The sequence below is a fragment of the Ailuropoda melanoleuca genome, chromosome 4, assembly GCF_002007445.2.
Source record: "Ailuropoda melanoleuca isolate Jingjing chromosome 4, ASM200744v2, whole genome shotgun sequence".
NCBI classification, from domain to species: Eukaryota; Metazoa; Chordata; class Mammalia; order Carnivora; family Ursidae; genus Ailuropoda; species Ailuropoda melanoleuca.
The window spans coordinates 135598773-135620777 of record NC_048221.1 but is presented as its reverse complement, the minus strand read 5'-3'; positions in this window follow the sequence as shown (position 1 = coordinate 135620777).

Genomic DNA, 22005 nt, shown 5'->3' with positions numbered 1-22005 from the left:
TAGGAATGTTATCAAAGTTAAGTTGTTATCAGTTTAAAGTAAGGTGTTATAATTTTAAGATATTTTATGTAAGCTTCATGGGCTTGTTTCCAGAATATTAAGCATCCTACTAGCCTCCTCTGGTTTGTTTTAGGAGTCAGACATACCTGGATTCAAGTCTCAGTTCTATCACGTACAAGCTATGTGATGTTGGGCAAGTCAAATGATCTTACATTTTATCATCTATAAAATAGGCATCTATAAAATATCTCTAATGGCATAGACTATACCTGCCGACCCAAATCTGTGCCTCCCCGTCCTTCTGGGCATACAGAAATGTCGGCTCTTGCTAAATCGAAAAGAGAATGGCATCTGGAAGCAAACAGTAAGAGAGAATTCTAGGAAAAGCTATCAGCAGAAAAGGACCCATTAAGTCTACCCAGCTAAACAAAGGGAATCAGCCGTATGAAAAGATCAGATTAAGAATAATAAGATCTTTCCACTTAAGTCTATTATTTCAGGTAGTTCCTTGGTATCAAACATTAAGTTGACAGGTATAAGCATGAGGATTAGGAAACAGAAAAACAAGGAAAAATTGATGATTATGTCTGGGAGAAAAAAACTGTAAGCCTTGTATTTGGAACTGATTTGTAGAAAATAGGTCAGAAACTTTTCAGGAAACTATCAGTTTGCTAGGTTTGCCGAAACAAAGTACTACCAATGGGATGCTTCAGTAACAGAAATTTATTCTCATAATTCTGGAGGCAAGAAGTCCAAAATATATGTCAGCAGGGTTGGTTTCTTCTGAGGGAGGTGAGGGAAGGATCCACCCCAGGTTTTTCTTCTTGGCTAGTCCTGGTCATCTTCACCCTCACAGGATGTCTGCCACAAATCTCCCTTTTATGTAAGGACACCACCTCTGTTGGATTAGGGCCCACCCTAATGACCTTAATTTAACCTGGAAAGACCCTGTCTCTAAATAAAGTCACATTCTGAGAGATTGGCGGTTAGAATTTCAGCATATGAATTTTGGGTGATACAATTCAACCCATAACACACTTTTTCAGGAAATGATACTGTCAAAGGAACAATTATCCTGGATGTTAAAAACAAAACAGAACACAAACAAGCAAACGAAAAACTCCTGTGACTATAAAACAAGTCTTGGGTTCCCAATTTGCAAAAGCTCTTCAGTGTCCAACACCGATGTGACTCATTATCCAGCCATGGAGGATAATGGACAATGAACCACTTCCTCCAAGCCAGATCCAGGGTTGTGGAGAACAACAGACAAAAGAAATTCTTCCGGGGAGCATATCCAGGCTCTAATACCTAAGAACTTCCCTCTGGGCCAGAGCGAGGACACTTCACCTGCCCAGCAGGATTTCATCTTGACCGTGGACCAGTGAGTACCCACGTTCCCCTTGTCTTTCTAAGTGGGAGTTTCACTGGTTGTACTGGATCTGCTATCCTTGGGTATATTGGAGGGCGTTTGGAGGACAGAGTCCTGTCCAGGTCATGAGGAGGCAACTCTGGACTTGTTGGAAAGGTCACTGGATCTGGAAATCATGGGCTTTGAGCTGCTGAAAGCTGGTGAGTTTCTCAGTAGGAAGAAATGTGCATCTCAGATGTGCTGGTCAGGAGTGGATGGGAACAGACATTGTTACTGTTCACCAATATAATATCACTGTTTTCCTTTATATTTTCCAGCCTCTTTTTCAGCCAAACAGCCACGTGAGAGTTTTAGCCAATGAAATGAAAGAGGAAGCTGTGTGTGCTATTTCTGAGCCACAGCATTGAAGAAATGGGAGCATGTCTTACGTCCCATGCCCCTTCCACGAGGGTGTACTGAAAGTGACCTGGTGCTCAAATACTTTAAAAACAGAAGGAGCTTGGATTCTTGAAGCAGCCCCTGAGGGAAAGTGGTTCTCAAACCAAGACCATAGTATTGGACTGTAATTTGAAAGAGAAAGTTCTATTTTAAGTTGCTGAAATTGGGGATTTATTTGTTACAGTAGATAGTGTTTCTCTGACCAATACTTCTAATTTTAAGTCCCCTCCAAGCATAACACTATATAAGTCTGCAGTAAAAAGATCCCTGCCTCACCTGGAAAACAAACAAACAAACAAAACAGCCCTGCCATTTGCTGAAGCAGAAATTTTCTACCTCTTCCACATATTATTTACTCTTAAAAATGAAAGGCAACGGTAGCATCTGACTATCGAAAAGCTGGTTGCTGCTGCTATTGACTTTTCTAGGTATTAAACATTCAACACAGCCCAAGTAAACACAGAATTATAGAGTTTTCAGACAAGAAAGGATGTATGTGCTATCAGACATTATCTTCATTTTACAGATGAGGAAAGTAGACTCACAGAGGTTAAATAAATTTGCCCAATTTCAAACTATTAGTTCATGATAAAGATTGAATTCTGACCCAGCTTTTACTTGAAAGCATCTGCTTTAAACTACACAACTCTCTCTACACGATTTTTCAAATAGTATTATCTGCTTTGCTAATCTTTCTCCACCGGTCTGGTCTTGCAGTAGGGCAAAATCATCTGTTATGTGGATCTAATAATAATAGCTAATATATAAAGTCGTTCTGGGGATAAAAATGTGGTAATGTTCACAAAACACAAAAACTTGCTGCTTTCCAGGCAGAAAAAGTCCAATGATAATTATTGTTATTGTAAAGAAGATGGTTTTAACTAGGCATGTTCTTGTTATATGTTGTCTGGTCTAGGAGAGAGAGAGAAAAGACTCAGAAGATTATCACCCATCTTTACACTATGTGGTAGAAACCTCAGACTACTATCATAAAGGGGCAGTCTCTGTCTATTTCACTTCAATTGCAACAACAGTATTAACCAGAAAAACCTTCCTTAAATAAGAACCTACCCTAAAATGGAAGAGTTCATCCCCGGTGGCTTCGAAAACAGGAAGATTAGGGATGTGGTGTTACCAGGAGCTGCCATGATAGAGACTAGATCTCATAAGTTAGTCTTACAAAAATTATAGATGAGTAAAGCTCAAAAGAATTAATGTAGCAAAAACATTGACACAAACAGCATGGAGATTCTCTTTTCAAGCCGTGAGATGAGGTTGCAAAATTAAAGGAACTGTGTATGATATTTCACAGTCCACAAAGCATTTTTCACATTCACCATCTTGTCTAGACCACCTACAACTCTGTAAAATTGGGATTGATTCTTACCTCTATTTTACACATGAAGATTTTGGACTCACAGATTTCTTTTTTCTTTTTTTTTATAATAATTTTTTTTTATGTTATGTTAGTTACCATACAGTATATTCTTAGTTTTTGATGTAGTGTCAAATGACCAGTCCGAAATTATCTGCCCTCTAAATCCTACAGCTGGGATACAGCTCAGAATTGATTTCAAGAATCCTATGTGTTTTCTATTAATAGATCATTATCTCTCTAGATATAAGATCTATTTCAATAGGTGAGAAAGCCTTGCTGAAATGCAGATTTGAACAGCAGTTGAAGCACTTGATGGAAGATGAACATTTATTTAAGAACTCGATCCATGAATAAAAATGAAGCAAACCCTGTGGACAGAGGGAAGACATTAAGAGATTTGCTTGTTAAGAAGAAAATTCTAATCAAAAGTGTGTGGTTGCTTATGAGACAGTTATGAGCAAAAAGCATCACAAAGAACTAATCATAGGATAATATGCAGTGCTCTTTAGCATAAGTAGTTTCTAGAACACCCCCATCTTCCATATACCTCTTTTCTAATACCGCAAATGATTATGAGAACTAGCTCTTTTGAAGATAATGTCCATTACCTACTTCTCTATCTCCCTCCTCTCTACTCGCCCCTCTAGATGCTGGACCTAGTAGGTATTATTCTCACTTGCCTTAGCACCCTACCACCAGCACACACACTCACACACACGCTTCTGTGCTCATGTTTACCCTTCCTCACTTGTTGTATGTGCTTAAACAAGGCTTGATTTAGACATGATCTAATCTATTTTCCCAGCTCCCACTAAATTAGATATTCCTCTTCTCAGCTCAGCTTCTGTGACACTCTATTTTCTCACCTATAACAGATCTATAGAATTGTCTGTTCACTGGTCTGTCTCTTTTGTTGTCTTCACCATCAGATAAATTCCATTTTTTTAAAAGACAAAGACGAACATTTATTTGGAATGAAAAAGAAAGCACATATGAAAGCAGCTAAAAAGATGAAATACACCACAAATAACACAAAATCCAGAAAACTAATACCACATTTTAATTTATTTATGTTTACTTTTCTTTTGGGGGTCCACTGAATCATCATCTCCTCCTCAGACCACCCTCTACAAAAGAGTCAGCACTCTTTTCAATAGTTCCCATCCCCACAGTGTGTTTTCTTCTATTTCACAACATTTGTCCCTCTGGCTGTCATATCTATTCTTATTTATCTCCTTATTGTCTTTGTTCCCCACTAGAATATAGACCCTATAAGGGCATAGACACTTCCTTTCTCTCTCTCTCTCTCTTTTTTAAGATTTTATTTATTTGTTTGAGAAAGAGATAGCAAGAGAGAGAGAGCAGAGGGGAGAGGGAGAAGTAGGCTCCCTGCTGAGCAGGGAGCTGGACATGAGGCTCAATCCCAGGACCCTGGGATCATGACCTGAGCCAAAGGCAGACACTTAACCAACTGAGCCACCCAGGCACCCTGACATTTTCTGACTAATTCATCATGTTGCCCAACACTCAGAAGAAGTACTCAATGAATGTTTGTTGAGTCAATGTTGGAAATTTTCACACAGAATTCCATATGTTACAAAATGCCCATAGATTATGATACAGTTTTTGTTTGAAAACAGTTGTAATGTGCATCGGAAAAAAAGATCAGAAATAGATCAAATTATTAAAAGGGATTATCTCTGGATGATGAAATTATTAATGATTTTCATTTTCTTCATCTTGCTTTGCTGTACACAGACCTGTTCTTCAAGGCTGTGTTGTTAGACTTCATCTCTTGTTCTCTGAATTATTTTCCTGTGAGATCTTAGCCGTATCTTCAAACATCACCTATGTGCCATGGATTCTCAAAATCTTTATTTCAAATCCCTAATTTTCCATGGGCAACAGACCTCTCTTCTACATGGGTAACAAATCAAGACATTCAAAGTGTATTTCAAATACCATTTGGTGAAGCTTTTACTCATTTTCTTAAGTAGCTGAGAGCCTGGCACCGTGATCAATGCTCTGTGTAGCCTATTCATAACTACACTATTAAACACATGAGAAAATCGGGGCTAAAGAAGGTTAAGGGACTCACAATGGTGCTAAAGAATATAATTCTGTGCAGCTGGAGAGCCTCAGTTGGCCCAGAATCCTTTGGGGCTCAAAGGGCAGCCAAGTCCAAGGAGCCAGGTCAGAGGTACTGCTGGCCCCACCCTAGGCTAACAGCCTTTTATGAAATGGGCACCCTGGCACAAAAGGCTTTGCTAGCAGTATAAGCAGAGGGATAGATATTTTAACTGGTCTATACCACTTTCCATTCTGTCCACGCTTAGTAGACTCATGGGTCCATGTTGTGTTTCAGGTGTTGGCTCTACTTGGAATGTTCCTTCAGTTACAGCCTCCTTATCTTTCAAGTCCAAACTAAAGGCCATTGCCTACATCAGTCCTGCTCCAATCCTTACAGCAAGAATAAATCCCCTCCTCTATTTTCTTATACAGTACTCTCCTTCCAATCCCCTTAAATCTCTGCCACCTTGCCTATCCCTGAAGTTAGCTGCCAGTGGAATTGCCTTGTGAGTTTCCTGCATGAAGCATCTCCCATTCATTTGGGATCTTTCATATGCCCAACATAGACAGCTGCTTAGGTAAATCCTCTAAAGCTTGTATTATTAAGTAGCTGTCCAATAAATGCTGTGGCAATTATTCTTTTGAGTTATTATAATAGTTCTTTAACTGTTCAGTACACAGAACTTAGATATTGAAATGAATGAAGTAATTCAACAAGGCTTTCAACAACACTAGAGATAAAATTTATTGAGTCCCTAACACATACAAGGCTAATTGACATTAATTTCTACCCTCAAAACAATTCTGAGAACTGTGGAGGGGTGGGGAAACTATAACAAAAGGAATGACAGAGATAGTTGAATCCATTTCACTAGAAAACTAAGGCTATAATAAACTTGAAAATTATGGTTGCAGAACACAAAGAATTATCCCATAAATAGTGTAGGGACAACTGGGTAACCATCTGGAAAAAGTAATGCTGATAGTTCTTTCACAACTTACAATAAAATAAATTTTGGATGGATCCAAGGTGTAGGCATAAAAAGTGAAACTCTACACTAGAGGAAAACAAGAGAATTAAAAATAAATCTTGGAGCGGGAAGGCCTTTACAAGTAAAAAACAATCCATAAGACATACATTTTACTATATGAACAAACAAACAAAAAACCAAGAAAAATATTTGCACAGACATCATAGACAAGATGTCCTAAATATATAAAGAGTTTCTATATATTGATAAGAAAAAATCAACAATGCAGTAGTTAAGGGGGAAAATTATATGATGGGATAATTCATAGAAAAAATACCTATGAATGGCTGGTAAACACAGAGAAACATATTCAACTTTATTCATGATAAGAGAAATGCAAATAGAAATGATGGCATCGTATTTTCTACCTATCAGACTGGCAAAGACCAAAACATAATATTCAAATATCATATTACATTGGTGAGTGTGCGACAACATACACTCATCAATTGTTGGCAGGGGTTGATAGAGTATAACTCCATGAAGAAGAATTCGTCAGCAGATGTCAGGATGAAAAGTTCATATGCTTTTTGATTCAGTAATTCTACTCCTGATAGATTCGCTACAGGCCTCATACACATTCAAGGCTATTAGTTGCAGCATCTTTATTTTGGAATTACAGAAGAATGAAAATAACTTAAAAGTCTGTGGATAGGAAACCAGTTAGTAATTACTATAATCCATTATATCCAATAACATGTAACTGTCAAAAAGAATGATACAGATATGGAAAGATCTTTAAATTCAATTACAAGGGGGGCTCCTGGGTGGTGCAGTCCATTGACCATCCGACTCTTGGTTTCAGTTCAGGTCATGATCTCAGGGTCCTGAGATTGAGCCCCGCATTGGGCTCTGTGCTCAGCCGGGAGTCTGCTTGAGATTCCCTCTCCTCCCTCTGCCCCTCCCCCTGCTCATGTGCTCTTTCTCTCTCTAACATAATATAACAAAAAAAAAATAATCAATCAATCTTCTAAAAAATAAATTAAATTACTAATACAATTAACTATTGTTAAGTAAAAGAAGCAGTGAGCAAGCTAATATGCATGGAATGCTTCCGTTTGTGCAAAAATAAAAGAAGAAATACATACATGCTTATAAAAACAAAAACAACTCCCAGAGAAAACTACACTGTGAAGCTTGTACCTAACCTTCCATCTTAAGTAAGGAAATGGAGAACCAGGATGTAATGAGTCAACTTCCAAGTCCACCAGTTAGCTAAATAAGAAATTCAAACCCAAGTCACCTGACCCTGATGATCTTGTCTCTCTCCCTCGTTAGGATGCCAGGTTTCCAGATGAACAATGGGAATTCGGAGATATGGGGATTCAGGGCTCCTCTCCTGGAAGAATTCATAGTGGAGAAGAAACAAGAAAGCACAATTACCTAGAAGCACAGTGACAAATGCTGAGCTTGGGATTCTGTGGGATCACAGACGAGACAGAGCGCTAGGAAGCAATACAGAGATTAATGCTTGAGTTGTGTTTGGAAGGAGACTTCTGCACTTGTGACTAATGAGTCACATCACAAAGAGAAGACCAGAAGGATGTGGCCTGAGAGAAAAATTAGTATGACTGGAGGCTCAGAATTCATTCCTTTAGTTGTTCATTCATCCAGAGGGGATTTATGGAACATCTATTAAGTGCTGAGTATGAAGTGATGACCAAGTCAGACAAGGTCTGCAGCCTATGGTCACATCCTAGAGAGGGAAGACAAGTGATCAGATAAGATAATCTCAGAAGAGTAAGTGCCAGATAAATATGACAGTGTATGAATGGAGGTGGTCAAATGTCTCTCCAAGAAGGGGACCCTGACACAGAGATTTGAATCTTCTCCTCCTCCTCTCCTTCTTTCTCCCCGCCTCCTCCTTTTCCTTCATCATCAACTACCATTTGTGGGCCTTTCTATCATCTCTCTATCCATCTGTCTGTAATGTAAACCACATATGTAATTAGAAAATTTTAGTTACCACATTAAGGAAGCAAAACGAAGCAGTGTGATGGTAAATTCTACGTGTCAACTTGACAGGCCACGGGGTGCCCAGATTAAGCGTTATTCCTGCGTGTGTTTGTGGGGGTGTTTCTAGATGAGATTAGCACTTGAATCAGTGGATTTAGTAAAGCAGATTGCCCTCCCCAGTGTGTGTGTGTGTGTGTGTGGGTGGATGGAGGGGGTGCCATTCAATCCACCGAGGTCCCGAATAGAACAAAAGGCAGAGAAAGGAGGAATTTGCTTTTGGTTTTTTTCTGCCTTCCCCTAGAGCTGGGACATCTCATCTCATCTGCTGCCTTCAGACTTGGATTTACACATTCGTTCCCCTGGTTCTCAGGCCTTTGGACTAAATATATCACTGGCTCTCCTGGGTCTCCAGCTGGCAGATGGCAGGTTGTGGGACTTCTCAGCTTCCATAATTTCATGAGCCAATTCCTATAATATCCCTCTCTTTCTAACTCATATATATGCCTATGTATATACATATCGATATGTATATACATATGTATTCTATTTGTTTCTCTCTCTCTCTCTTTCTCTCTCTCTCTATATATATACACATGGTCTATTTGTTGTTTCTTTGGAGAACCCTGACAGCTATAAGCAGTAACCACATTAAAAAGGTAAAAAGAAGCAGGTGAGATTAATTTAAATAACATATTCTATTTAGATAAATATATCCAAAATATTTTCATTTCAACATATAATCAATACAAAAATTATGAAGGCAATGTTTTCAACTATTTTTCCTATGAAATCTTCAAAATCCGGCGTGTATTAAATACATTTACAGCGTGTCTTTTACTCCAGCCACATTGCAAGTGCTCAGTAGCCACAGATGGCTGCCTCTGGACACCTTAAGTCGAGAGCCCGTACTTTTCTACCAGGACAGTAGTCAACAGAACCTTCTCAAGGAAAATGCCAGGATTATAGCGTGAAAAAAAAAACCCGTAAAGCTGACTATAGAACTCTGATGGATAGAGCAAACATAATAAAACTAAGAATTGGGGCAAGATGGAGAGAGAAGGGATTTTGGGATTTCTTGATTCCAGGCTATTTTCAGAGAGGTAAAAGCATTTCTTGCTCCAAGTATCTCCCCTCCCCGTCCTCAGCTCTCCATTTCCTTGTTTTCTCGTGAATGAAGAGAGGTGGCAGAAGGTGGATGGATATGAACATGGATAACAGTGTTCACTTTGCACCACAAAGCTGACGAGCACAGGCCTTCTCTATATACAGCCCGCATCCATCCCATGCAACCAGATGGCAGTGGGGGACGTTTATTGTCATCTTGTATAAGGACAGTATTAGAAATGGCACGAGCTCTTATAATCTTCACAATTTAGGAGCCTTTTCAAACTTTCTAAAATCCCCATGGAGCAAAGCCACAGCCAGCATTTCTAAATATCTCTCTGAATAAAATAGAAGATTGCTTCCTTTCCAACACGAATAATATTTATGCTTACATGTAGGTCAGAGTCAGCCAAACAGCTCTCGTGTCTGGAAGTCTATTTTAGACTTGGCTGTCATGACAACCATGGGATTGGGCCCAGGTGTCTTCTATCTCCTGACACAGACAGCAAGTTTGCGGGCCTGGCTGTGATTTCTGGGGAGCGGCACTTAGCAAGTGCCATAGACGGGGCAGCCTCCGTGGTCTTGGCAGGGGTGCTGGCCTGACAGACTGAAGAAAGATTCCGTTTCTCATGGATCCTTAATTTATCAATTTAGAGTAAAAGAGGACACGGTGGGGGAGGTCTGGGATTACTAGTGGGTACAATTTCCACAGTGCCCTAAGAACAAGGAAGGCTGAGCCAGGGTACGGGCAGAGCCCATGGGATGCTTGCTCCTAGAATCCAAATTTGAGGTTTTGGACTGTTGGGTTCACCTCCCAGGCCAAGGGCACAGGTTCTGAAGGAATTCCCTGGGAGGACAGCCCTAGAACAGCTCACACTCCCCAATCCAGACAGCCTGGCTCTGCCTGAGCTCAGCCCCAAGACTCCAGATGGATAGATGACCGTCTCTTCTCCTTCTTGCCCATCAGAGTTCGTTCACCCATCCAACAACGTGGTTCTCCAACTTTGCTGCATAACAGAGTCATCTGGGGGAGCTTTCAAAATTCCTGATCCCCTGGCATATCCATTAAATCAGAATCTCTGGTCGAGGGGGCTGTGGATTTAGGGCATCGGTAGTTGTTTAAAGCTCCCCAGTGATTACAATGTACAGTCATGACTGAGACACACCGACCGAGATTGAACTGGGCAGGGCGGGGGTGGGGGGGCATGTGGTAACCCGTAGAAGCTTGGCTTATAGATGTTTTTTGTTTTGTTTTTTACTATCCATGGACTTTATTTGATGATCCAGAACAGGGATTATCAAACCTTTTGCTTTTAGATTTCCTTCCAGTCTTGAAAGTTACTAGGGATTCCAAAGTGCCTTGGTTATATGAGCTACATCTATTGATATTTATGGCACCAGAAATGAAAGCTGAGAAGTTTTTTAAGACACAAGAATACACAAGCACACATTCCATGGGCTGCCAGAGCAAGGCGGGCTTCGCAAGTCAGGTGACCCTGCAAGAGAATTCGAGTGAAAAAAGCATATGGGGAAGGGGGGGGGTCTCAGTGTTGTCACAGCAACAGTTTTGACTGGGGGACCCCCCTGAAAAGGACCTACGGGTTCCAGGATATTTCCAGACCACATTTTGAGAACTGTTGGACTGAATTTTCTCATGATTTTGAGAAAACTCAAGACTTTTTCCTGTGAATCATTTCTCTTTTTTACTCATGTTTTGTGTTTCAGGAATTGCAAATACACTGAGTAAACATATTTCTTAGCAGAGATGGTAGATCGATTAAGTCTTGGTGTCTTTGCCAAAACATGGAATAAGAAAAGATTTTCTAGCAAACCATTCTCTGCCTGGGTCACACTGTCACTTCTCACCTCTGTGTCCTCATCCCCGGTCCTGGGACGTCGGGCGTACTGACTTACCAAGTTCACATGATAATAACAAAGTTATTGACTGCAGAGGATGCATTAGGCATTAGACTGAATAATTTCTGTTTGACTGGTTGGGTCCGCGTGCTATTCTCAGTTAGGAATGACTGTGATCCCCATGGTATAGACAAGGAATCAGAATCTAGGAGAGGCTCAAACCCGGCATGGCCGTGCTGTTGTTTTGTGTTAGAGCAGAGGTGCTTGTGCACCTGTGTGAACTTGTCTTTACGCCGCACGTATGTAGGCTCCGCTCCAGAACGGCAAGGGCTCTTGGGTCCTTTTCCTCTTCTGTGTAACGTGTTGACAAAACCAAAGAAAACACACACACACAATAGTATCCCAAATATATTTTCAGTAATAAATATTTTCTAAAACATTTCCCGTGTATTCTGCCATATCTCTGTATCATATCTATGTGATATCAATATTCAATATTAAGATATGGAATCATCAGAAATGCAGAGCTGGGAAAGACCTTAATGATTATCCATGTCAACCTTCTAATTTCACAGGGTAGGCAAGTCAAACTGATGAGGCACATTTGTCCCAGGATCACACGTATTGTTAGTCACAGATCCTGGTCAAGAAAAGAAGCCTGGATCCCCGATGAACCAGTTTTGTTTATTTTTTAACAATACAGGAGACTACTTTGTAAGCTCCACTTGGACTAGAAACTGTGGGAACGAGGAAAGGAAGGGGGGTGATCCGGTTTCTAGTAAAAGGCACGTGTGTGTCAAGAGGAGTGTGTGCTTCTTAAAGAGAGTCTCGAAGCGTAGCAGGGACAAAGAACGCTAACACGTGCCAATTCCACCATCTGCATCCTTCCAACACCCCTTGGGATCGGCTTCACTTTGAACTTTTGAAGCTGCTACCTTCTCGTGGTGACACGGCATGAAGCGAACATTTTCAACCTCAACTTCCTATTAGAACCATCTGGAGAGCTTTAAAAAGCAAAAAAGACAAGCCGACACCAAGCTCCAAAACCCAATTCTGAACTGAGGTTCAGGGAACCCAATCACTGAACCTCAGAGATTCTGATTAACTGGTCTGGAGTGAGACCTGGTGGGACTTCTTCAAACCTCCCCGGGGTTGACAATCCCCGGGCCTGCCCGAGACGAGAGCACAGGCCTGCTGTCCTCGTATCTCGATGCAGTTCTAGGTCGCCTCCCCTCTGTGCTACGGGACCTACGGGACCACACACCAGCTCTTCAGCAAAGTGTCCTCCGCTCCAAGTGGGGGTGCCTCGGCGCCTTTAGAGATCTGTAGGGTGTTGGAAGAAACCAGTCGAAGTTTGCACACCTGTTCCATGGGACGGGGTCATCTGCTTTCTGTGTCTGTGACATGGAAGTCTGCAAGATCAGAGGGTCCAGTTTTCACTCTCCCGCTCTTTTTCTTAACAGATAACTCCACCCAAGCCCAGAAGACTGGCCTCTCTCCACGATACAGCTGCCTTTCTCAGGAACCTTGTGCCTCACCTCTGTCAACTTTGCTTTTCATTGTCCTGTGATATTGATGCTTTCTTTAGGTCTCCTTCTGTTACATTTCCCATGTCTTTTTGTGTGGGAAGACCACCACACACCACAGTGCTCCAACCGCCACTCCATTCCTATGGAGGAAGCACTCCAGGAAGAATTTTCCAACATCACGTGGCATGCCAAATATGCACTTCATTTCATTAATATAGTTTTTCTACTTGAGATGCTCATTTAATCTCAATTAAATTTATTTTAGAAGCAATTTATAATTTATAACAAAGACTAGGATGTAATTTATAATAAAGTCTGTGGGAGGAAGGGTGCAATCAGCTTTTTTTAAAAGGTTTTATTTATTTATTTGAGAGAGAGAGCCACATGAATGGGGGGAGAAGCAGGAGAGGAAGAAGCAGACTCCCCATTGAACAGGGACCCCAACATGGGGCTCGATCCCAGGACCTNAACTTCCAAGTCCACCAGTTAGCTAAATAAGAAATTCAAACCCAAGTCACCTGACCCTGATGATCTTGTCTCCCTCGTTAGGATGCCAGGTTTCCAGATGAACAATGGGGATTCGGAGATATGGGGATTCAGGGCTCCTCTCCTGGAAGAATTCATAGTGGAGAAGAAACAAGAAAGCACAATTACCTAGAAGCACAGTGACAAATGCTGAGCTTGGGATTCTGTGGGATCACAGACGAGACAGAGCGCTAGGAAGCAATACAGAGATTAATGCTTGAGTTGTGTTTGGAAGGAGACTTCTGCACTTGTGACTAATGAGTCACATCACAAAGAGAAGACCAGAAGGATGCTGCCTGAGAGAAAAATTAGTATGACTGGAGGCTCAGAATTCATTCCTTTAGTTGTTCATTCATCCAGAGGGGATTTATGGAACATCTATTAAGTGCTGAGTATGAAGTGATGACCAAGTCAGACAAGGTCTGCAGCCTATGGTCACATCCTAGAGAGGGAAGACAAGTGATCAGATAAGATAATCTCAGAAGAGTAAGTGCCAGATAACTATGACAGTATATGAATGGAGGTGGTCAAATGTCTCTCCAAGAAGGGGACCCTGACACAGAGATTTGAATCTTCTCCTCCTCCTCTCCTTCTTTCTCCCCGCCTCCTCCTTTTCCTTCATCATCAACTACCATTTGTGGGCCTTTCTATCATCTCTCTATCCATCTGTCTGTAATGTAAACCACATATGTAATTAGAAAATTTTAGTTACCACATTAAGGAAGCAAAACGAAGCAGTGTGATGGTAAATTCTACGTGTCAACTTGACAGGCCACGGGGTGCCCAGATTAAGCGTTATTCCTGCGTGTGTTTGTGGGGGTGTTTCTAGATGAGATTAGCACTTGAATCAGTGGATTTAGTAAAGCAGATTGCCCTCCCCAGTGTGTGTGTGTGTGTGTGTGGGTGGATGGAGGGGGTGCCATTCAATCCACCGAGGTCCCGAATAGAACAAAAGGCAGAGAAAGGAGGAATTTGCTTTTGGTTTTTTTCTGCCTTCCCCTAGAGCTGGGACATCTCATCTCATCTGCTGCCTTCAGACTTGGATTTACACATTCGTTCCCCTGGTTCTCAGGCCTTTGGACTAAATATATCACTGGCTCTCCTGGGTCTCCAGCTGGCAGATGGCAGGTTGTGGGACTTCTCAGCTTCCATAATTTCATGAGCCAATTCCTATAATATCCCTCTCTTTCTAACTCATATATATGCCTATGTATATACATATCGATATGTATATACATATGTATTCTATTTGTTTCTCTCTCTCTCTCTTTCTCTCTCTCTCTATATATATACACATGGTCTATTTGTTGTTTCTTTGGAGAACCCTGACAGCTATAAGCAGTAACCACATTAAAAAGGTAAAAAGAAGCAGGTGAGATTAATTTAAATAACATATTCTATTTAGATAAATATATCCAAAATATTTTCATTTCAACATATAATCAATACAAAAATTATGAAGGCAATGTTTTCAACTATTTTTCCTATGAAATCTTCAAAATCCGGCGTGTATTAAATACATTTACAGCGTGTCTTTTACTCCAGCCACATTGCAAGTGCTCAGTAGCCACAGATGGCTGCCTCTGGACACCTTAAGTCGAGAGCCCGTACTTTTCTACCAGGACAGTAGTCAACAGAACCTTCTCAAGGAAAATGCCAGGATTATAGCGTGAAAAAAAAAAACCCGTAAAGCTGACTATAGAACTCTGATGGATAGAGCAAACATAATAAAACTAAGAATTGGGGCAAGATGGAGAGAGAAGGGATTTTGGGATTTCTTGATTCCAGGCTATTTTCAGAGAGGTAAAAGCATTTCTTGCTCCAAGTATCTCCCCTCCCCGTCCTCAGCTCTCCATTTCCTTGTTTTCTCGTGAATGAAGAGAGGTGGCAGAAGGTGGATGGATATGAACATGGATAACAGTGTTCACTTTGCACCACAAAGCTGACGAGCACAGGCCTTCTCTATATACAGCCCGCATCCATCCCATGCAACCAGATGGCAGTGGGGGACGTTTATTGTCATCTTGTATAAGGACAGTATTAGAAATGGCACGAGCTCTTATAATCTTCACAATTTAGGAGCCTTTTCAAACTTTCTAAAATCCCCATGGAGCAAAGCCACAGCCAGCATTTCTAAATATCTCTCTGAATAAAATAGAAGATTGCTTCCTTTCCAACACGAATAATATTTATGCTTACATGTAGGTCAGAGTCAGCCAAACAGCTCTCGTGTCTGGAAGTCTATTTTAGACTTGGCTGTCATGACAACCATGGGATTGGGCCCAGGTGTCTTCTATCTCCTGACACAGACAGCAAGTTTGCGGGCCTGGCTGTGATTTCTGGGGAGCGGCACTTAGCAAGTGCCATAGACGGGGCAGCCTCCGTGGTCTTGGCAGGGGTGCTGGCCTGACAGACTGAAGAAAGATTCCGTTTCTCATGGATCCTTAATTTATCAATTTAGAGTAAAAGAGGACACGGTGGGGGAGGTCTGGGATTACTAGTGGGTACAATTTCCACAGTGCCCTAAGAACAAGGAAGGCTGAGCCAGGGTACGGGCAGAGCCCATGGGATGCTTGCTCCTAGAATCCAAATTTGAGGTTTTGGACTGTTGGGTTCACCTCCCAGGCCAAGGGCACAGGTTCTGAAGGAATTCCCTGGGAGGACAGCCCTAGAACAGCTCACACTCCCCAATCCAGACAGCCTGGCTCTGCCTGAGCTCAGCCCCAAGACTCCAGATGGATAGATGACCGTCTCTTCCCCTTCTTGCCCATCAGAGTTCGTTCACCCATCCAACAACGTGGTTCTCCAACTTTGCTGCATAACAGAGTCATCTGGGGGAGCTTTCAAAATTCCTGATCCCCTGGCATATCCATTAAATCAGAATCTCTGGTCGAGGGGGCTGTGGATTTAGGGCATCGGTAGTTGTTTAAAGCTCCCCAGTGATTACAATGTACAGTCATGACTGAGACACACCGACCGAGATTGAACTGGGCAGGGCGGGGGTGGGGGGGCATGTGGTAACCCGTAGAAGCTTGGCTTATAGATGTTTTTTGTTTTGTTTTTTACTATCCATGGACTTTATTTGATGATCCAGAACAGGGATTATCAAACCTTTTGCTTTTAGATTTCCTTCCAGTCTTGAAAGTTACTAGGGATTCCAAAGTGCCTTGGTTATATGAGCTACATCTATTGATATTTATGGCACCAGAAATGAAAGCTGAGAAGTTTTTTAAGACACAAGAATACACAAGCACACATTCCATGGGCTGCCAGAGCAAGGCGGGCTTCGCAAGTCAGGTGACCCTGCAAGAGAATTCGAGTGAAAAAAGCATATGGGGAAGGGGGGGGGTCTCAGTGTTGTCATAGCAACAGTTTTGACTGGGGGACCCCCCTGAAAAGGACCTACGGGTTCCAGGATATTTCCAGACCACATTTTGAGAACTGTTGGACTGAATTTTCTCATGATTTTGAGAAAACTCAAGACTTTTTCCTGTGAATCATTTCTCTTTTTTACTCATGTTTTGTGTTTCAGGAATTGCAAATACACTGAGTAAACATATTTCTTAGCAGAGATGGTAGATCGATTAAGTCTTGGTGTCTTTGCCAAAACATGGAATAAGAAAAGATTTTCTAGCAAACCATTCTCTGCCTGGGTCACACTGTCACTTCTCACCTCTGTGTCCTCATCCCCGGTCCTGGGACGTCGGGCGTACTGACTTACCAAGTTCACATGATAATAACAAAGTTATTGACTGCAGAGGATGCATTAGGCATTAGACTGAATAATTTCTGTTTGACTGGTTGGGTCCGCGTGCTATTCTCAGTTAGGAATGACTGTGATCCCCATGGTATAGACAAGGAATCAGAATCTAGGAGAGGCTCAAACCCGGCATGGCCGTGCTGTTGTTTTGTGTTAGAGCAGAGGTGCTTGTGCACCTGTGTGAACTTGTCTTTACGCCGCACGTATGTAGGCTCCGCTCCAGAACGGCAAGGGCTCTTGGGTCCTTTTCCTCTTCTGTGTAACGTGTTGACAAAACCAAAGAAAACACACACACACAATAGTATCCCAAATATATTTTCAGTAATAAATATTTTCTAAAACATTTCCCGTGTATTCTGCCATATCTCTGTATCATATCTATGTGATATCAATATTCAATATTAAGATATGGAATCATCAGAAATGCAGAGCTGGGAAAGACCTTAATGATTATCCATGTCAACCTTCTAATTTCACAGGGTAGGCAAGTCAAACTGATGAGGCACATTTGTCCCAGGATCACACGTATTGTTAGTCACAGATCCTGGTCAAGAAAAGAAGCCTGGATCCCCGATGAACCAGTTTTGTTTATTTTTTAACAATACAGGAGACTACTTTGTAAGCTCCACTTGGACTAGAAACTGTGGGAACGAGGAAAGGAAGGGGGGTGATCCGGTTTCTAGTAAAAGGCACGTGTGTGTCAAGAGGAGTGTGTGCTTCTTAAAGAGAGTCTCAAAGCGTAGCAGGGACAAAGAACGCTAACACGTGCCAATTCCACCATCTGCATCCTTCCAACACCCCTTGGGATCGGCTTCACTTTGAACTTTTGAAGCTGCTACCTTCTCGTGGTGACACGGCATGAAGCGAACATTTTCAACCTCAACTTCCTATTAGAACCATCTGGAGAGCTTTAAAAAGCAAAAAAGACAAGCCGACACCAAGCTCCAAAACCCAATTCTGAACTGAGGTTCAGGGAACCCAATCACTGAACCTCAGAGATTCTGATTAACTGGTCTGGAGTGAGACCTGGTGGGACTTCTTCAAACCTCCCCGGGGTTGACAATCCCCGGGCCTGCCCGAGACGAGAGCACAGGCCTGCTGTCCTCGTATCTCGATGCAGTTCTAGGTCGCCTCCCCTCTGTGCTACGGGACCTACGGGACCACACACCAGCTCTTCAGCAAAGTGTCCTCCGCTCCAAGTGGGGGTGCCTCGGCGCCTTTAGAGATCTGTAGGGTGTTGGAAGAAACCAGTCGAAGTTTGCACACCTGTTCCATGGGACGGGGTCATCTGCTTTCTGTGTCTGTGACATGGAAGTCTGCAAGATCAGAGGGTCCAGTTTTCACTCTCCCGCTCTTTTTCTTAACAGATAACTCCACCCAAGCCCAGAAGACTGGCCTCTCTCCACGATACAGCTGCCTTTCTCAGAAACCTTGTGCCTCACCTCTGTCAACTTTGCTTTTCATTGTCCTGTGATATTGATGCTTTCTTTAGGTCTCCTTCTGTTACATTTCCCATGTCTTTTTGTGTGGGAAGACCACCACACACCACAGTGCTCCAACCGCCACTCCATTCCTATGGAGGAAGCACTCCAGGAAGAATTTTCCAACATCACGTGGCATGCCAAATATGCACTTCATTTCATTAATATAGTTTTTCTACTTGAGATGCTCATTTAATCTCAATTAAATTTATTTTAGAAGCAATTTATAATTTATAACAAAGACTAGGATGTAATTTATAATAAAGTCTGTGGGAGGAAGGGTGCAATCAGCTTTTTTTAAAAGGTTTTATTTATTTATTTGAGAGAGAGAGCCACATGAATGGGGGGAGAAGCAGGAGAGGAAGAAGCAGACTCCCCATTGAACAGGGACCCCAACATGGGGCTCGATCCCAGGACCTTGAGATCACGACCTGGGCCAAAGGCAGACACTTAACCGACTGAGCCACCCAGGCGGCCCTGCAATCAGCTCTGTAGAGATCCTTCTTGTCCTGGACATTATCCTGTAGTTAATGAAAACCTACCTAAGGTGTAAGAAGAATGACATGATCTGGTGCGCGTATTAGAAAGTCCACCTGGTAAGTGTGGGAATGTTGGGTAGAAATGGGTGAGGNAGCAACAGTTTTGACTGGGGGACCCCCCTGAAAAGGACCTACGGGTTCCAGGATATTTCCAGACCACATTTTGAGAACTGTTGGACTGAATTTTCTCATGATTTTGAGAAAACTCAAGACTTTTTCCTGTGAATCATTTCTCTTTTTTACTCATGTTTTGTGTTTCAGGAATTGCAAATACACTGAGTAAACATATTTCTTAGCAGAGATGGTAGATCGATTAAGTCTTGGTGTCTTTGCCAAAACATGGAATAAGAAAAGATTTTCTAGCAAACCATTCTCTGCCTGGGTCACACTGTCACTTCTCACCTCTGTGTCCTCATCCCCGGTCCTGGGACGTCGGGCGTACTGACTTACCAAGTTCACATGATAATAACAAAGTTATTGACTGCAGAGGATGCATTAGGCATTAGACTGAATAATTTCTGTTTGACTGGTTGGGTCCGCGTGCTATTCTCAGTTAGGAATGACTGTGATCCCCATGGTATAGACAAGGAATCAGAATCTAGGAGAGGCTCAAACCCGGCATGGCCGTGCTGTTGTTTTGTGTTAGAGCAGAGGTGCTTGTGCACCTGTGTGAACTTGTCTTTACGCCGCACGTATGTAGGCTCCGCTCCAGAACGGCAAGGGCTCTTGGGTCCTTTTCCTCTTCTGTGTAACGTGTTGACAAAACCAAAGAAAACACACACACACAATAGTATCCCAAATATATTTTCAGTAATAAATATTTTCTAAAACATTTCCCGTGTATTCTGCCATATCTCTGTATCATATCTATGTGATATCAATATTCAATATTAAGATATGGAATCATCAGAAATGCAGAGCTGGGAAAGACCTTAATGATTATCCATGTCAACCTTCTAATTTCACAGGGTAGGCAAGTCAAACTGATGAGGCACATTTGTCCCAGGATCACACGTATTGTTAGTCACAGATCCTGGTCAAGAAAAGAAGCCTGGATCCCCGATGAACCAGTTTTGTTTATTTTTTAACAATACAGGAGACTACTTTGTAAGCTCCACTTGGACTAGAAACTGTGGGAACGAGGAAAGGAAGGGGGGTGATCCGGTTTCTAGTAAAAGGCACGTGTGTGTCAAGAGGAGTGTGTGCTTCTTAAAGAGAGTCTCGAAGCGTAGCAGGGACAAAGAACGCTAACACGTGCCAATTCCACCATCTGCATCCTTCCAACACCCCTTGGGATCGGCTTCACTTTGAACTTTTGAAGCTGCTACCTTCTCGTGGTGACACGGCATGAAGCGAACATTTTCAACCTCAACTTCCTATTAGAACCATCTGGAGAGCTTTAAAAAGCAAAAAAGACAAGCCGACACCAAGCTCCAAAACCCAATTCTGAACTGAGGTTCAGGGAACCCAATCACTGAACCTCAGAGATTCTGATTAACTGGTCTGGAGTGAGACCTGGTGGGACTTCTTCAAACCTCCCCGGGGTTGACAATCCCCGGGCCTGCCCGAGACGAGAGCACAGGCCTGCTGTCCTCGTATCTCGATGCAGTTCTAGGTCGCCTCCCCTCTGTGCTACGGGACCTACGGGACCACACACCAGCTCTTCAGCAAAGTGTCCTCCGCTCCAAGTGGGGGTGCCTCGGCGCCTTTAGAGATCTGTAGGGTGTTGGAAGAAACCAGTCGAAGTTTGCACACCTGTTCCATGGGACGGGGTCATCTGCTTTCTGTGTCTGTGACATGGAAGTCTGCAAGATCAGAGGGTCCAGTTTTCACTCTCCCGCTCTTTTTCTTAACAGATAACTCCACCCAAGCCCAGAAGACTGGCCTCTCTCCACGATACAGCTGCCTTTCTCAGAAACCTTGTGCCTCACCTCTGTCAACTTTGCTTTTCATTGTCCTGTGATATTGATGCTTTCTTTAGGTCTCCTTCTGTTACATTTCCCATGTCTTTTTGTGTGGGAAGACCACCACACACCACAGTGCTCCAACCGCCACTCCATTCCTATGGAGGAAGCACTCCAGGAAGAATTTTCCAACATCACGTGGCATGCCAAATATGCACTTCATTTCATTAATATAGTTTTTCTACTTGAGATGCTCATTTAATCTCAATTAAATTTATTTTAGAAGCAATTTATAATTTATAACAAAGACTAGGATGTAATTTATAATAAAGTCTGTGGGAGGAAGGGTGCAATCAGCTTTTTTTAAAAGGTTTTATTTATTTATTTGAGAGAGAGAGCCACATGAATGGGGGGAGAAGCAGGAGAGGAAGAAGCAGACTCCCCATTGAACAGGGACCCCAACATGGGGCTCGATCCCAGGACCTTGAGATCACGACCTGGGCCAAAGGCAGACACTTAACCGACTGAGCCACCCAGGCGGCCCTGCAATCAGCTCTGTAGAGATCCTTCTTGTCCTGGACATTATCCTGTAGTTAATGAAAACCTACCTAAGGTGTAAGAAGAATGACATGATCTGGTGCGCGTATTAGAAAGTCCACCTGGTAAGTGTGGGAATGTTGGGTAGAAATGGGTGAGGTTGGAGAACAAGAGGGTGAACTGGAATACCAGATAGGGGACAGTCACCGTGGGTGCTCAGAGGTGGCTCTGTGCTCTCCTCTCTGCTCTGTCCCTACCGTTGGGCTGCTCTGGATGGTTGGCTGTTTTCCTTGCATGTGAATAATACTCCTTTCCTTTCTCATATTCAAGATCCTCATTTCTCTTCCTCCTCAGATGACTTCTGTCCTATGGCTAATTCTTTACAAAACATGAAATTGCGAGAGGATCTCTGAGAGTTACTTACGATGGTCCTTGGAGCTCTGTAGTGAAAGTCCCTGGACCCCGGTTACTTCAGTACCATAAGCCATCTACACGGATTAAGTAAGAAGCCTGTGCACGAGTCT